This window comes from Anguilla rostrata, chromosome 1, assembly GCF_018555375.3.
Source record: "Anguilla rostrata isolate EN2019 chromosome 1, ASM1855537v3, whole genome shotgun sequence".
NCBI lineage: Eukaryota > Metazoa > Chordata > Actinopteri > Anguilliformes > Anguillidae > Anguilla > Anguilla rostrata.
Window position 1 is genome coordinate 13,893,666 of NC_057933.1, and position 18,629 is coordinate 13,912,294.

General features: G+C 36.5%; 1 long non-coding RNA gene across 4 annotated transcripts in view; it reads right to left on the reverse strand.

Moving 5' to 3' along the window:
* The window catches only part of LOC135248665 (uncharacterized), a 291,561-nt gene that overhangs the window by 59,822 nt on the left and 213,110 nt on the right, over positions 1-18,629 (reverse strand). The window contains exon 5 of one of the 4 annotated variants that reach the window (XR_010328475.1): positions 12-2,487. The exons of 2 other annotated variants lie outside the window; for them this stretch is intronic. This is a non-coding gene — a long non-coding RNA (uncharacterized LOC135248665). Of the gene's footprint in view, positions 1-11; positions 2,488-5,569; positions 5,685-18,629 lie in introns of those variants that run through there. One more of the 4 variants, XR_010328471.1, reaches the window with a different exon arrangement.

Consider the following 18,629-nt stretch of genomic DNA (forward strand, 5'->3'; position numbering starts at 1 on the left):
CAAAAAGTATATTATCATAATCGTGAAAAAAAGTGTGATATTCTTATTATTTTCAGTCAAATTTTCTTTCAGAAGTAAGCCATTGCATATGGGGTGCTAGATAAATGAATCATTCATAGCACTTAGCTTTTTCCATGAAGTACCAGCTCATGTCTTCAGTTGTGATAATGACCTTTAACAATGATACTCTGGAAAAAGCTGTTAAAAAGAGTCTTCTACAAAATCTAAAAATTCAGCAAGAGCTGAGAGAGCCATGTAGGGAGCGTGTAGGGAGATGAGACAAGCAAGCAAGAAAACTGTACCTTGCAACACAACTGTTCTACTCTTCATGAAGCTCTAACAAGTCCCATCAACATAAGTGAAATGTTCACAAAAGGATATCATATCAAGCCAACATTTAAAAGCCCCATCATTGGGGCAGGTGTTGTAACATAGCATGGTACTTACTGTAGTTGTGGGTGTGCTGGGAATAGAGTGCCATTATAATTCACTGTGAGGAAAAAATATTTTGGAACATTGGTATTTGAGTGCTCATTGAACTTATGTGTTTTGTTAAGATTTACTGTGAAGCCAGTGCTTTCCCACGCTTGACTGTGTTTAATCTAAATATATTGTGCTGTGGTTCATGATGATTTATGACTTTCTCTTAACAATCTAATAAACTTCAATTAGAAATCATCCTGAACTGAAACATATTCCACAGTTTCTCAGTTCTTGCTATATCAAAAAGAGCATTATTAAATGCATTACTTTAATAACAAAAAATAAAAAAAAACATTTTGAAAGTTTAAAAGTTTCAAAAGAGTTTGCATGGGAAGAACCAAAGTAAAACAACAAACTTTCTGGAAGATAAAATGCTTGATGGAGTAGATCAAATCAAAGAACCAAGCAGGGGTGGCCTCATGAAAAATGTATGAATGTAATTGTTAAATAAAATCTGATTTTCACTAATTTATTTTCACAGGTTAAATGAGTCTAGTTTAAATTAGCAGTTTGTAGGGAATTGATGCACATTACAAAAACACAACATCTTTTTTTACAAATACAAATTTGCTGTAGCTAATGGTTCATGGGGAAATGTATATGTAATAGAGATGTGAATACATATTATAATGTGACTAAAACTATGGAATATAAAACTATATGGTGTAGTGATAAGTTCTGAAAGAAATGTATTATTATTGCTGAGTCATGAGACATTTGTATTTGTAGAATCTACTTAGGGACAAGTGAAATGTGTTGGTTAAACTTTGTTTAAAACTTATGTTAAGTGTAAATATATTCAAATAAATGCATTTATGGAACATTTATAAATTTGGGACAGACACACACCTAGTGGCCCATCTCCTTCACCATGGGCCTGAGGCACTAGAACTATTGGGCCTTCAAAAAAACACTAACTGGACACCAGAGGACAGACATAGGGTAGAAAAACACTGGATCATGAAACTGACCACCATATTCCCAGGTCCAAACAAACACACATGAAACTTCACACTTCTTTCTACTTAAAGCCTCCAGTACACACAAAACGGTGCAGGTCATTGCTGTTGCTAATAATCCTATTGCTACATGTGGGAAGTGTTGAAGTGTACAGCAAATAGGATAAAAATGATTCATCTTTATAATGCTTTTAGACAGCGGGGTTTGGACTAAATAAAGTGTCTGATTCACTATGAGAATCAGTGGGAGGCACATAAAATGAATGACGTTCACATGACTTTTATGAGTAATTCTCTCAAACCCTTGTACATCACGATCCACTCACCAACTGTGCCTCCTGGATATAATTCTATATATTGACAGTTTCATGAATTAACTTTTAACATGACACTACTGGTAACTTCAATGAACCGAGACAGAAAGCAAATAGTATTGCATTCAAAATGAATGCAGTCAGCTAAGAAACTAGCACTGCATTTGTAAAATCACATGACAGGAAATAATTTGTTGTTTGCAGTGGAATACAATGTTGGCAGTGGAGTGTAATGGCTTGCCAATAACTCCACTTCCTGCCAGGCTACTAACCTCAATGTCCGCAGTTACATTTCCTTATTATTCATTCCAAAGGAACACATCAACTAAGCTAGCTTATCCTGGACTCTCCAAAATCATGAAATAAAAAACACTCGAACTACACATTGCCCCAGGTATTGCTTGCAAAAGTTAACAAGATCTATGTTGTAGTACATTTGTCAAATACTTAATAAAAATGCAAATCTTTGCAACACAAATGGAAAACATAAACCTCTCACAACAAGTAAAATATATGCCATATATTTTATAATGGCATGACCATTCAAGGGGATTGCATAGATGTGTTTAAAGGGAAACAGGCGAGCTAGTATGTATACAGTATCTACATTAACTCAGAGGGAACATGCTGTTCTTTCTGTGGACATCAATGCCTTTCCACCTTCTTCTAGCTGTAAAAATGGGGGATACCTTAATTTTGAATGGCAGATCAATTCTTCAACTGTCGAAAGCCTGTTGATGAGAAAATTAGTTTTACCCTGTTGAAGCCTCCGGCTGTTGTGCACCTATTTAATCAAATTATAAGTAACCAAATAGATGAAATCTCAATACTTGACAACAAAAATGAAATATATAAATAAACAAACAAATAAATAAATATTAATATACACACATAGCATTTTTTTTTTTTTTTTGATAGTCTGAAGAAAACCCTTACACTTAACATTCAATTTCATGTGTCTTGGCTTATACATCCTTCAAAAATTTAGGATTTAATAGTCTGTTGTCAAGTAAATTTATAAGTCATTTCTTATTTAATTCGCAGAATTTCAGATGATAGTATCATAAAATAATTATGCACTGTTCAATATTAAGACAAATTCACTCCATTTTTGCTATTTTCATACATATTGAGATAGAAAAAAATTGTTCCAATAGACAAACCTCTGTTCTGATAAACTATAATGAATTAGATGTTCTTGTGTACTGTTGTGTGAAGCAGTATATTAGTCAATCTCTTGAATCCTTCATTACATGTAATATAAAATAAAAAATGCTGTTTTCAATCAAATTTTTTGTCTCACCAAAGACCCTAATATCATTTAAATGCTATGGGCATATGTAATCAGTATCAATGGTCTGTACTTGGAGGTTAATAGACTGATTACATTTAAAGTAGGGATCATGTTGGGTTTTTCAGCCCTAGCGAATCCTTTAATTTGTGCTATCTATTGTGCTGTATGCATTTTACTTCTTTATTCCTATAAATTTGGCTGCCATATGTAGTTCCCACCAAAATTTGGTATGGCCAATCATCTGCAACTGCAGCTGTGTTCGCAAACCCCACTGCTGATATCGGGAGAGTGACAAGTGGGTCTCATCTTGATTGCCCTGACGCTGAGCTCGAGGGAACGTTTCTCTTAACCTAGCCTGCATTTCTGATAGTGTCCCACTCAGAACAGCTGCCCCATCGTACGTTTGGGAGATCAATTTGTTCTTTAACTTATATGGCTCGAGCTTCACTTTCAGGAGTTTCACCAGTCCGTCCGCAGTCCTGTCAGCTATCTTGAAAAATCTCTCCGCAGCTGAACCTCCAGCAATGTACCTAAGCACAATGACACATTGACTGACACATGCCATGTCTGTTGTCTCATCAGCTTGCACAGCCACGAATGTTGCATTCGATATTTCTTCAGCGAGTTTCTGTCCATAAACTGTGAACATGCAATCACGACGTTTGTTTTGACTGGTCTTTCACATCTGTTTGGCGACCCATGAGTTAGACCGGTGATTAGCTGACTGGTCTAAAAAGGATGACTGGTCAACCAAGTCCAGAAACACACCCCGGTTTAATGGTGTAGAACAGGGGGTCCTCAATCTTATCCAGAAAGGACCAGTGTGGGTGCAAGCTTTCATTCCAACCAAGCAGTTACATACCTGATTGCACTAATCAAACACTAGAGTCTTTGCTAAGGACCTTGATTAGTAGAATCAGGTGTGTAACTGCTTGGTTGGAATGAAAGCCTGCACCCACACCGGCCCTTTCTGGATAAGATTGAGGACCCCTGGTGTAGAAGATTCATTGGACTCCCGCAATGCTATCTCATGCCCTCCACAAAAATTAATGCAATCCACAACAATCTTGAAAGTGAATGCCAGTTTGCCCTCACCAGTTTGTAATGTCTGTGTATGGAGATGCGGTAACCTTCATCAAGCTGACAGGCTATATTAGCTTTCCTCAACATTGACAGCTTGATGCCATTTCCAATATGATTTGTACTGCATTTATGCCTCTTAATTTTGTCTGACAGATGTTTTACATCTGTCATGCCTTCCTAGGTCCATGCCAAATCTCCCCCAAAAAGCAAACATGGAAAACAGAAAATTTAACACTAAGCATGGTTTACTGTTCACCGGTCCTCTTATTCAAACCAAGAAACACAAAGCTTCCGATTTTGTCATGTCTGTCTGTGTAATCTGCACATCATTTGAATGGTATGCCCCAACCTCTTAATTTCCAGTTTTTCCTTTAAAGACAACGTCGGAAATGGATGAGCAAGTAAACAGGCCACCTCATTAATTTCAATTGCCATTTTGCCTGCCATGGTCACACTCCAATCCAAACTCAATTCAATCTGCTCGATCTATTGTTTGATCTATTCTTGTTAGTTTTGTCTTCAGGCGCTATGGGCTGAATAGAATTAGCCTCAATGGAATATACATCAAGCGGGTGTGTCATTACGTATAACACACCACACGCTTGATGCTGGTTTAATGTTAATCCAAAAATATCCGAGGGGGTCACCATTTAGGTTAAATGCCATCATTTATTTAGAACCATTAGGGGGTGCTATTTCTTTTGATTTCACCAATAGTCAAAATAATCCATTTCCATGCATGTATTGACACACAAACCAGATAACAGAGGCGCTCTCCAAGGGTAATTTAAAAAAAATGTTTTCCCATCTTTTTCTCCAGGAGATATAAGGAGCCCCTTAGCCCATTTAAACCAGCTGTCACTGGGAGTAAGACATTTCATATGCAGCACTGACTGCAAGGTACGGGTCCCCTATTGGCCTGCAGAGGTTCCTAGATTCAGATTTATGCAAAGCCCTATCCAACTGAACCCTCCCATTTCGTAGGCCATGTAAACGCCTATTGTGCTTTGGCCTGTGAAGCTACTGTACCAGCCACAGTTGGCACTGGCACAGTCCGAATTAGATTCAAGACTGTGAGGCTTGTAAGGTGTTCCAACCATCTCCTTTGTCTCTTCACTCTGGACATTCATAATTCCACCGCTGTAGACTGGTGGTGCCACACGTACTACAGGCCATAAACTGCAGCTGGAAAAGCAAAGCAGCAGGACTGCATGAGACTGGTTTGCAACCCCGTTTATTAGGGGGTGAAGCAATCATTCAAACAGATTACCCTCTTGGAATACCAGGCTATGGACAATATCAGGTGGAGGGGTCCCCAATATGTATGTCAACATAAAGTGTCTGGATCTCAGGCGGGCCACCACCTACTACCTCCATAGAAAGGTACTGTATCTAGAGAAATGATTAGTACAATCATGAGATCATATTCCATTGTATGAAGCGTATTATTACAATCAGATGATTATGGGGGAGCATACTATGCAGTTTCTCTCTTCCTGGAGGAGTATGAGGGGTCTCATGGTGGTGGGGCAGGCTTATTCCTGTCCAGACCTTATTGGGGGAAAAAAAGAATTGTGAAATGTGGAAGGTTTGATTTCTCTAACACAGTCAGAATACGGTATGACTGTATAACTGGGGTAACTGATCATCCCCAATGGGGGTACCATTCTTTTTAATATTTTGAAGCAGTACCGAAATCAATACAAAAAATAAGAATGATTTACTGTCAGTTTAATCAGATAGTTGGCTTAGTGAGTTAATTTAGTTGATTCCTGGTCTCACAAACTTTTTGTGTGTATCAATATAAAAAAATGTAATCGCACATAATAGTGACTTCTAAGACACTAAGACAATTGTGTTAAACTGAGAATAATACATCCTCATATATGATAATCAGGATATCTATATGGAGTTGGAGTGGAAAATATTGTCTTTCAAAGCGTTACCTATTTCCAACCACATTAAACGGAGATCCGTTTAGAGAGCATGGTGCTAAATAATTATCATATAATTTAATTAATTGTGAAGACCAGATGGTGAAAGAGACAAAAGAGACAAAAGTAAAGCGAATGATCCTGAGAGTCAGGCTGCCATGCTGGAGTACAGAAAGCTTCTAGTAACAGTACATCTGGTTGAGTCTGCACATTTTCCTGGGCAGTGAAATGTTATCCCCAGACATGATCAGTCTTCATTCCTCTCAGAGCAGCTATGCTGTACTAAGGCATAATCTGACAGCTTTCCGCGGGCAGCTGAAAGCACTCTCCCAAAAGAATGAGCTGTGCAGTCTAATTACAACACCGCAATACAATTTGGAGGTGAACGGACTTGCACTCTCACACAAGCACACGCACAGGCACACTATAACCTTAAATGCCTTATGATAAGAGTTTACAAAGCAGAGGAAGTACATCAAATTAGAGTGAAAGCGTCCCTAGCTTTAAATTCATCATGCAGTATTCACCAAATGTACAAGAAAGCCTTGGCAAAATGTGTTTGAATGTCAAGTTATTCAGATGAAGACCTTTATATTGCTTTCTTATCGTAATCATTCAGCATTGTCCCCGATTGCTCTTGTTTCCAAATGGCATTCAGAAGTGTAATAATGTGATATTGTAAATTCCAGGGATTTACTTTAGTGATTTAGCAGGGTAAAAACTAATGTTTGTTCTGAGTTCCTACATATTCTTAAAATGTCCCCATTGTATTAGAGTAATGTATTGACATACTGTAAAATACAAAAAGTGCCACTTGAACACCATTTAATCCTTAAATTCAATTACAACAAGAAAAAAAAGTTATTTACATTTAATACTCTGAAAATTAAGCCCCATGGAAGCATCTAGGCTTTCTTTTTTCATGTTCAGTGGTAACAATCTGCTGACTGTAACTCATACAACTATTTGTGAATTATTTACAACAAAGATTGGCGCAATTTTTATAATAGCACATACTGAATAATAAATGGAACTCTACGTTGCATTTTCCGAGAACTCCTGTTTGCCAAATCAAATGAACAGAGATTTGTTTTAGGGCACGACATGGTTTTGCCAAGGGAGGACTGACACTATTTATTGAATACTTCCTGGAGTTGTTACAGCCACATGTTTTATCTTAGTGTTGATGTGTTGTTAGTGCATATTCATAGAAGAAATATAAAAAATTGGTGTGGATTCAATCGGTGCTCACCCTTAACTTTTATTTACACATTAATTAAATGTTTCTCTATTCCTTCTCAATTAGAATGAATTAGGTGATTGCTGACTTCACCAAGTTTTTGTGTACATGCAGAAAACAAATGCTGAAGAAACCCCATCTATTGTATTACATTGAGAATAATTCATGATTTGTCCAGGTGCCACCACTCTAGGTATGCACATTTTTTAACTTGTGCCAAAAGATCCAAGTAATCGATAAACAGGGATTATAAATTAGCCCCGTATTAGAACAATTGCATTTAGGCAGTTTAAGGAGATCTGAAATACAATCAAATCAGATTTAAGTGGTGTTTTGAAATCTGTTTTTCAATCCAGCTTAGACATGCATGGTGTGCCAATGCTGGAAAAAAATCAATCATAAATCTTAGCTATTCCCACCAACCTCTCATCTATTTAAATTGAATGACCGTTGTTCCAAATTCTTTGAAAATCCAAAGCCATCAAATGTCTGGAAAATACAACTAATATGTAAAAACCCACATTCTTCATTACACTTAACACCTTTGCTTTTTACTAATTAACTTAAAGAGGTGTTGAAAATGCTTCTCTAACATTTACTTTTCTTCAGGTTTCAAAGCAGTCCAGCCATCTTCAAAATGATGAATTTAATCTTTGGTGGTGTATTCTTAGCCCACTCTTTACATGTTTGCTGATGTGGATAGTTGAAATTATATTAGTGTTGACAGGCCTGTTGATGTCTACTGGTATAGTCATCAATAGCTGATGATGTGGTGTGATTTAATGTACAAAATTCCCTTACTGGTAGAAATGACAGCTTCTTAATAGAGGTTTATGGTGCCCACCTTCAAATTGCTTCAGTTTTGTACAGCATATGTGTCATCACACTGCATTTTCCATTCAACATTAGTAAGTAGGTTACAGTCCTACAGTTTACTTCTGATTTGCATTGCTGTTGCTTAGTTTATCCAGAGAAGGGCAATTTTTCTTTCTCTTTGGTTTTTGGAGGGAAAATCGCCAGTCCATGAATTCTCACATCATATTGTTTTATTTCAAAGGATGTAAGTTAATTGAGTCCATTTTTGAATGTTTGAATATTACATTACGGGGGCAACATAGCTCAGGAGGTAAGAGCGGTTGTCTGGCAGTCAGAGGGTTGCCGGTTCGATCCCTGCCCTGGGCGTGTCAAAGTGTCCCTGAGAAAGACACCTAACCCCTAGTTGCTCTGGTGAATGAGAGGCATCACTTGTAAAGCGCTTTGGATAAAACCGCTATATAAATGCAGCCCATTTACCATTTACATTTAGTCACACTGTCACACTGATAGATGCATTATCAGAAAAAAATGATGGGGTGAAAAAGTGGGTAAGAGATCACTTTATCAGCTGTATGTCTTTTTTGTAGGTTCAGCCACATTCACGCTGGTTAAATGTAAAACAGATGTTAGCCATGTCTTTAATACAGACTTGAATATGTTCCATGGCAGGTCTGCTATTACTGTGGAATGAGGCATGAAACAGTCTTGCAGTGGATCTAAAACGGCATTAAAGTCTCCTCCAAGCACAAATTCAGATGTGGTAATTCAATAAGTCAATAATTTTAAACAAAATGGAAGTGCTCTGGGCAATCTGTATTGGTGCCATACATATTCAGTAAAGTGCCAGACACCCCCCATAGCCCTATATTTCAGTGAGCTGCCTTTGGGATATGCTATTTATGTGTTGGTGTCAGTATGTTTAATAGAAAAGACAGTTGTCACTGAAACATAATGGCTCAGTCATAATTTTCACTACCAGACATATTTAATAGGTTTAATAATTGACAGTGAGGATTAAATAAAAGTAAATATTGGGTCTCGCATGGGCCCTTCCTAAAAGTGAATTTTAATTTTCAACACAAAATTATTTTCACTTCTTCATCACACCATACACTCAAAACATTGCAAACTCAATTGCCCCTTAAGTTTTGTGTGAACATATAGCACTCTGACCAGCAAAAAACAAAACAAAAAAAAAAAAACTAATTTATTAAGGTAAATCATCTGTCATTTGTGAGTGAGGGACGGAAAATTTAAATATACAAAACAGAAACGCTGCCTTGGGAAAACTGACAGCAGAGTGAAATGAAAACGGTTTCCATAATTTCATTCCTTAAGCACTTCATATTGCTTCCTTAATCCAATATCCTATCCTTTTCCAGTGTTTAGAGCATTTATCCACAATATTGGCCACTTTGTCAATGCCAAACGACACATATTAAATTCATTGAAGAATATGATCAACAGATAAAGGCTTAATCCTCTGCACCGCTTGTCAGCTAACATGGTTGGTTAAAGCCCATGCTGGTAATTAATGTGAGGAACTGAAGTGGCAATTAAAATGGAAATTTTCATTTGGAGCAATTTTATTTCCTCAGGTTTTGTAGATTCAGGTGGAACAAAAGCAGCAGGATTTGAGAGACAGGATAGGGTGAAAATGTAACGACAATGAAGTGTCCACTCCACACAGAAACTATGGTCGTTCACGAGTAACTGGCAGTGCAGGTGATGTGAAGGGGAGAGGAAAATGGTTGAGCGAAGCATCGGGTCTGTTTGGAGTAAATCGTGTTCAGCTGATTAAAAACCCAATACATCTCACTAGGGGGGAGACAGAGTGAAATGGAGTGAGCCAGTCTCGCTCCCTGCAGGCTTGATTTTGTAGTCGTTTCGGCATTAATCCAACCTGAGCCGGAGGCGCTCTGAGCAGACAAGCACTCGGTTTCCCATGCAGACTGCCTGACTGATGGCATTTCATTTCTCCATCTTGCTCAGGGGTGGACAGGGGGAAACGGCATCTGCATTCCATCTCGTTGTGCAAACAATGACACACTGGCATGTCACTTTTCCAAACTGAAACCCCACAGCCAAGCACTGAAACCTTGCAGCTCAGACAAGCAGTTTGTTTCAATTATACTCAACCATTGATCAATAACCTCCCTGTGTAATCTCGTGCATCAATACAGGCCTGCCCAATATTTTCAGTTAAGGGATGCAATGCTGGAATATCATCGAGACAGAGACAAGATAGATGAGAAAATTTTGAATACCATGCTTACACTGAAATCCTGAAAACAAAGTTGGCAAACTATTTGGCAATGAAAGAACATTGACAGCATCCTCATTATCCCTGTCTAATACTATAACTGACAAACATACCTTCTATGAAATGGCTCACTGTTCTCATTTGAATTCCAGGGGAGCCAGGCTCTGCTTTAACGGTACATGGGATAAGTGCAGGTCAGTCTCATACTCCCAGGGTATTTTTCAAAGAGAGAAATTTATACAGGTTTCAGCCGTGAAACTTAACTGGGGGTCACACACTGATGGAGTTTGATGGGAGATGGTATACTTTATGTTACACGTTATGTTAATCTGAAATGGAATCATGTTCGTGGTTTTTAGCATTGATAAATATTTCAGGCAAAAATCACTAGTTGTTGAAACTATTCCTGTGACTGTAAAGGACAGTAAAACTCATGTGCAAAGCTTTACTTTATAGCTACAAGGTGAGGTTGTTTGATAGACATGGATATCAAAAAACTGAATATTTAATGAGCAAGTAATCTCAAAGTTTTCTCTTAATTGGTTGATAGTTATAGCTTTTTCCTTTGTCACATCAGTACATGCTAATTATACAGTGGAATTCAAATGGGTTCAATTGATTTAATCATGACACAGAAAAATGATACTAAAAATAGGAAAACCTCTCATTAACTGTAACTTACACTGGACTAGCTTTGAGTGTGACATACATTAAAAGGTAAAAAAAAATAAAAAATTTAAACCTTCAGCGGGTTTTATGTATTAAATTCCCTAATCGCATATTCATCATATTCATGGATATTTATATTCTCAATATTTCTTGAATATGGGAGCCCACTCATCCATATTAATCCAGCACCATATCACAATAAAGATATTTTTTGGTAGTACAGAGACATGATACATCTGATTTTAAAGCCAACTGAGTTCAGTGACTGGTACCATGGGTTGTGGCTACATTTATAAATAACGACATACAAACAAATCTCACAGAACCTGAACACATTGTTTGAGTTAAAACCATTTCATTTTGTGCTGTCAAGTGTAGAAGTGCTGAGTGAGTGTGTTGCAGTGTTCATTTCTTTTCAACACAATGGAAAAGATATCCTGAAATGAAAGAAAGATTGTTGCTACTTCTCGATGGTAATGTAGTGGCTTAGTTCTTATGTACAAGGACACTTTAGGAACTATGAGAAGTTTCTGATTACCTTCTGGCTGAGCAAAAGATGGTATATGGGAATTCAGTTTGTGGTCAAAAGCAAGAAAATAACTCCAAAGCAGCTTGTACAGCAACTTCACTGTGTTGGTACTACTAACAACAGCATTAGCAGTAGATTAGATTTTTGAAATTTAGTGAAATTTTTTCTTCTTGCAGGTGATTATTTGTTAGTAACCTGTATACTTTTGAACTTCAAAAAGCAGAAAAATAAACCCCCAGATAGTTTTGGATTATTATTTATTTTTTATTTTTTATTAAATCACACAAACCCAGCCATGTTTCGCTCAGCTCTTATCTTCAGCATCTATCACTGGTAGAAATCACAGAGAAGTCTGAAAAAGGCCGATTTCAAGAAGGAAAAAAAGAAACTGCTGTCAAGGAATTTCTTGTGAATAAAGTTTTTGGAGGGGATAGCAAATACCACAGGAAATTATGTGTCGACCAGAGAAGGAAACACCATTTATCACACACACAAAGAATCTAGCAAAAATAAAGGGTCCCAGTTCATTTAAGCAGAAAAACATTTTAGTATTGTGGGGATTTCAGGCTGAATTTCATTTACATTTTTGTCTATATGCACGAGTAACTCAATTTGCCTCTCTGCCAATAAGTTGTGAGAAATTCTAGGTCGCTGGCAGCTGTGCTAATGGCACTGACTGCACTATATGTATATCTGTTCAACTACTTGTGAACTGCACTGTGTATGTATATATCTAAACAAAGGCATGTACAAAAATGGCAAGTTACGCATGAAAAGCACTGTTTATAAGTCATTTAAACTAGCTAAATCCAGACCTGACATTAAAAGTACTGACATCAAATGAGCTCACACAAATTAAACAGTGTTTATTAATCTTACCATCTGAAGAGAATGTGGTAATTCAAAGTTTGTGTCACATGCAAGTGTGAAATGCAAATATTTTGTAGAAAATAATCTGCAGCTGAGCCTGTTGTACTTAAAAATAGCAAAAAAAATTAAAAATGACTACAGTATGATTTTCCTTTGCTTAAGAATCATATATTATTACTCATATATTATGCAAATTATTGTTTTCAATTAGCTTATTCACATATTCACTATCATAACCAGTAAATATATCTCCATTTCCAAACCACTGTCGTATGTGTGTTATTTCACTGAGATGGGCTATACAGAAGTACATAAATCTGACCGGTTGTTGAACTCTGTTGTTCTGAATAAAAAAAGATTTAAAACAACCACATGGTCAAAATACATGAAATAATTTAGGAAACATTGGGTAGCATTGTAGTAATGTGAAGGTTAAAATAGATGTAATAAAAAAAGTAACATTCTCTTAGTATTAAGGTACATTGCACCAGCTGTATCAAACAAATTTAAGATCAGATAGATCCATACGTCCTGTAGTTTATGTATCAGCTGACACATCTCTTCAATATCCATTTGACCCTGGTATAGAATCCTGAGAGCAGTTGTGCAGGATTGATTTTACAGGAAGGTACAGTGGTTTGCTGCGTCCTTTCCCTGACACTATGGACCCTATTTTCAGATCAACACAAAGCAATGCAAGCTTATTGGTAATTTTGTCTACTGATGTACTGAAGTACTGATTAATTTTCACTCTGCCTTTGAAGTTGGCAGTTTCCAACTCTGAAATTACTGTTAGCATTGGCAAAGTAGGGGTATGTTAACAGCAGGGTGTTTATGAAAACTACCTACAGCATTGCATCTGTCCTGGGTGCACTTTTGAATTCAGGGGAAAAAAAATCTTAAAACGAACAGACACATGCTGCTGGAATTTCTGAGGGCTGAAACTTAGTGTCATTGAATATTTTTTAATGTTTACATGTTTGCTTTTAACACAATGATATCCAAAAGTCTGGCTTCACGTTGTGGCTATACTGTCATGTATAGCCACAACACAACACAGGAAGAGAGGTTGTCTCCTTGCAAGCACCCATTCAGATAAGTCTCCCTCTGAAAAGCTGTTGGGAACTTTGATTTGTCCAGATTGAATGACTTATAGACCTACCCTGAATAATTGGCAAACATGTCTTACATGCCATTTTGCACTACAATGCAAACATTAATGAATGGACCCTCTTACTGTTGTAGTTACTGTCCTAGTACCTGTGTGTTGATGTCTCAAAAACATATTCACTAATTACCTATCATAAAATCATTATCATAGCTTTTGTGTACTGTAATATAGTACACAAGAAAGGTTGAAATTTCCAGCCTGAAAGCAAACGTGAATGTGGACAAACGCAAATATTGCGTTGTCCACAGCCTGACTTACTTTAAGAACTGTAACAGCCGGCCATGCCCATCAGGAAGTTCTACACCGTAGCTGTTCACAGCCACAGGAAACGAGTGGCAGACAAGCAGATCCCACACCTCCCATCCAGTGACTGGCATTCAGACACCTTTCAGCGGTTTGGACAACTTGGCTTGGTAACCAAAACCCTTCACCGGCTCCCAGTCAGCTCTTTGTTCCGTAGAGTTAGGGTTAGGGCATTCCCAGTTTTTCAAAATAAGCTGAAGTTCACAACAGCTTTACCTATGATTGGTGTTTGCACGCATATATAATTTAAACTGTTCAATGTACTCTACCTTCTAATTACCAAAGTAGCACTATTTACTATAGCAAAACACAATATATGACACACTATGTTTGTTATAAAATAAATGTAAAAACAGAAAAATGTTATTACATGTGTGCATTGAATGTAGGGCATTTTTATGTATTGAAATAAATTGCACAATAAAAAGTGCATAGAATGAGCCATTCAAAACAAGCCACACTCATAAAAGTGGAACATAATATTGCATCATAACAAATAAAAATAAATATCAATGTACCCTGCCAACTCTATCCTGGCCACTTTTTTCTCTCTCTCTTATTGAATGATATAATAACAACCTACCATTATTACCAAAGTCAGATGTTATAGGATCATATCTATTTTTTATGTTAATTTACAAGAAAAAATGGCTCTTCAGATATGTAAGATATGTTGACTTCCATTCTGACTCTGTTCTAAGTCCCTAACAAAATACAATTCAGTCAAAAAACAGATGCTTACTGTACCACAGTGTATCATCATGGTCTTAGGATAGTCCTACTCCAGAATACTGATTCATTGCACATCTTAGAGCACATATTTCATGCTGCTATACTTAGGGAATTTGAAAAAGCAGTTGCCTCCCCAGCACCCCAGGATCTCTGTCTTACTATGCACAGTATTTTCTCAAGTTCTACAAGATGTTACAAGTTGTATGACATTTAGATCAAGACACCAGATACTCATTTTTCAGGAGCCTTTCTGAACCTGATCTAGGTCAATCTTTAAGAGGTTTCAGGTTTTGATTATCTATTATCTGCATCAAATCTTCTGTGATTGATATATGAATGGTAAAATTCAGCATGCAATTATACAAAATATGTGTCAGCAGGGGAAGATTAAAACAGCAGCCATGGCTATTATGGAATGCCACACTTCATTCACGCTAGAAATCTAAGACATGATAACAACTAATAGGCTCATAAGAAACTCTAAATAGGGTCCTCAGAAAACTCATTGATGCACTGATGTGCAGCCGGTATATTTATTTAACCAACAAATCGCTAAACTCTAATCTCCTTATACTTTTAGGCAAATGGTATGATATAGCACATTCAAGCATGCCTGCAAGTTCTTAAAGCACTGCTCTGACAGTAATGCCTTTGCAATTGATTCAGCTGCCTGGCTGGTTAGTGTAATACTAGATAGCTGTTGAAGTCTACACCAGGCACTCTGTCCTATTAAGCAATGAATTACAGTTCAATTTTGGAACCTAACTTACTGTGAAGGTTGTTTCATTCAAGTTATACCAATACCACATAACAACAATTCAAAAAATATATAGTTGCAAACAGTGAGGCCAAGCACATGTAAAATCACAGTGAGCAGAAAATGTGTCCACAAATATGCTACAGACATATTTTTCTATAATTATATTAAATGTTTCATGGATTTATACAATACTTGAAAACACATTTGAAAACATCAATTCAGTACCTCCCTGAGAATTTAATCAATGACTTTTTGATGCAGAGACAATGGCAAATCCATTGTATCAACAAACAGAAAATTGTGTTCAACTGTGCATCTAGGGCGAGTGAGTATTTAGTAAATGACATCCAAGTATTTAGTGAAAATAAATCAAGACCTGGATCCAAAAGACCTGGAAACACACTACCTGTATATACTTATTTTACTTGGCAGTTTGTATGCTAAATACAGGTAGTATAAAGTTTAAAACATACGAGAACTAACATACTATGCATGTGTGAACAAAATGAATTCTCATTTTACATCACAGTTAGGTATAATATGCACGGATAGTATGCGGATTCGAACACAGCCTATGATATGCTCTATGTTATAGGCAACTAGCTAACTAATACCAATGCATTTCATTCATTTTGATGAGTAAGAGTGTAGCAACAGTTTAAGTAGCTAACATTAGCTTAGCAATATAACAGCTATTCTAGCTAGCTAAATGCATGTTTTTAACTTACATGTTCACTGTTGTAAATGCACATTTTTGATGTCTTATAGGCACAGTGGGTGGGAGATTTCTCACACTAAGGTGCTATATGCAATGTACATATTTATTGTAGTGTTGCAGAAAATATGATTTAATACTATAAAGGCCAGAGATAACGCCAGCAGGTGTTTAGACTTTAAAATTAAAATTACCCCAACACTGTAAATGCAATTTCCTCCTCCCTCCATGACTTTTCCTAAATATTTGGGTTTAAAATAACTATGTTTTTAAAATTCCAAAAAATACAGGCAGTTGGTGCCATATTTTCTGGTTAAAATCGCTTCTTCAAGGAGCAGAAACATTGTTTAATGATTCTCAGATGAGTAGCACCTTTACCTGCTCAGATAGAAGGTCTTAATGTCAGAGAACAATTAGATGAATTCCTGGCAGCAGTAGATAGTCTTGCTCTCCAGGATACAAAGTCTTACTGCCCATTACTGCAGCAGACCCCAGTCAATGCATGTATAGGTGAACTTGTGCTCTCACAAGGATCCACATTATAGGTTTTGAAGTTAATGGAGTCAGAAACTTGTTTTCCTCGCTGCAACCAAATATAAATAAACTTCCTCCCTGTGACCATGTCTAAATCCTTACAGTTTGGAGACCGCAATGTGATAAAATCTAAATCCTTACAATTTGGTGAGCCCAACCCCCAATATTATTATTATTATTATTATTATTATTATTATTATTAATAATAATAATAATAATAATGCATAAATAAATAAATACATAAATAATAAAATTGATTAAATCGAAATCCTTGAACATTTATTCCTTGTTTGTGTTTACCAACTTCCCGGTACCTGCAGGTAATACACAGCACAGGAATGTCTTATAAGGTCAAAGATAATACTTAACACGTAATCAAACAGATGTAGCTGATGGAGTCAATGAACAGGGTGTGATTAGATTGACTTTTTTTGATTATGGAATGAATGTTGTGATATTTTAATCAACAAAATGCCTGATTAGGTATTAGCATTCAGCTTTGACTCATACCCTTGAAAGACACTGGCCCTGAAAGTGAAATCTTTAAATATGTACAAGTCCATGGTGAAGCCTAATTAGATTACGTCTACTCAATTATATCGCTGTAATTAATCGCAGTCATTAGGAATTGAAGAGTACAGATATGTTCATCTTAATCAGTTTTCTTGTCAATAACTTTAATCAGGTCACAAGAGGACTTTTTATCGTCTGTGGGTTTACAAAGCCTTGCACCTCAGTTACTGTAGACCACAGCAGTTACTGCAGCGGATTGCAGCAGTGCCCTTCTGAGTGAAAATAATGCAAAAACTTTGAAATCAGTTTATTGAATTTTCTGCTCACAATGTGAACATTTGAAAAAGCTGAATAAGGGAAGAGAAAATGTGTTTGCAAAGAAAAATTGAAAAAAGCTGAAAATTCAGTGCAGGATGGCACAGATCGCGCATATATTTTATGAATTATGAATATATGTCTCCAATAAAGCGGGAAAACCTTGCTGCTACACTGAAAATTGGTTTACATTAATAGCCTTTTTGTACAATTAAAAATGGAATTGCTTGATCTTTGACCACACCTTTGTACATTCCCATACAGCTGTGTGCACTCTGGAAAATATAGTTAAATGCAAAATTTTGAGACAGTGACACTATTTTGTTTTGGCTCTCTACTTCAGCACATTGGATTTGAAATGAAACAATGAATACAAGGTTAAAGTGCACACAGTCAGCTTTAATTTAGAAAGTATCTAGGGTCCATTTTTGATGATCCGTGTAAGAAATACAGTCGTTTTTATACATGGTCCCCCATTTTAGAAGAGCAAAATTGGACTTTGGAATGGAAATGCAATTTCTGAATGAAATATGCAAGAATATAGACATGGCTTCTACTGATTCTCAAACCTTAGAAAGGTTTGCCTACTGTTGATCAGTTTGTCTGCAGTCTATAGTCTATAGAATGGCTTGCATTGTGGGTGTTTAATATTTGCGCATTGATCCAGAAGCCCCCCCTAGCAATTCAGATTGTTATTAACTGTTGAGGAAAATCTCTGAACACCAGAGGAATTTGAGTTTACTTTCTAGATGGCTAGTAAATAATAACTTGCATTGTCATTGCCGGGAAAAAGCTAACACACATGGGGTGGCACAGAGTGGTTTATACAGCATTTTACAAAGGAGCTGTATGTAATCCACCATGTATAAATGTATTATTAATAATGTTCTGATGGTGGTTATACACATCATTGCTTACATCACTAATGAAATAAAACTCTTCGACATTTATGCTTTTTACATCGTTTTGAAAAAATGCATTTTATGAATATGACTTTTTTGATTTACAGAATTAAACTGAAATTTATTCATCGAAAACACTTGACTGCAGAGCATTTGCGGTGTTTGCTAAATCTTACCAAAGCTTTTATCTGAATCTATTCATTTCATTATCAGCATTAAACTTCGGATGA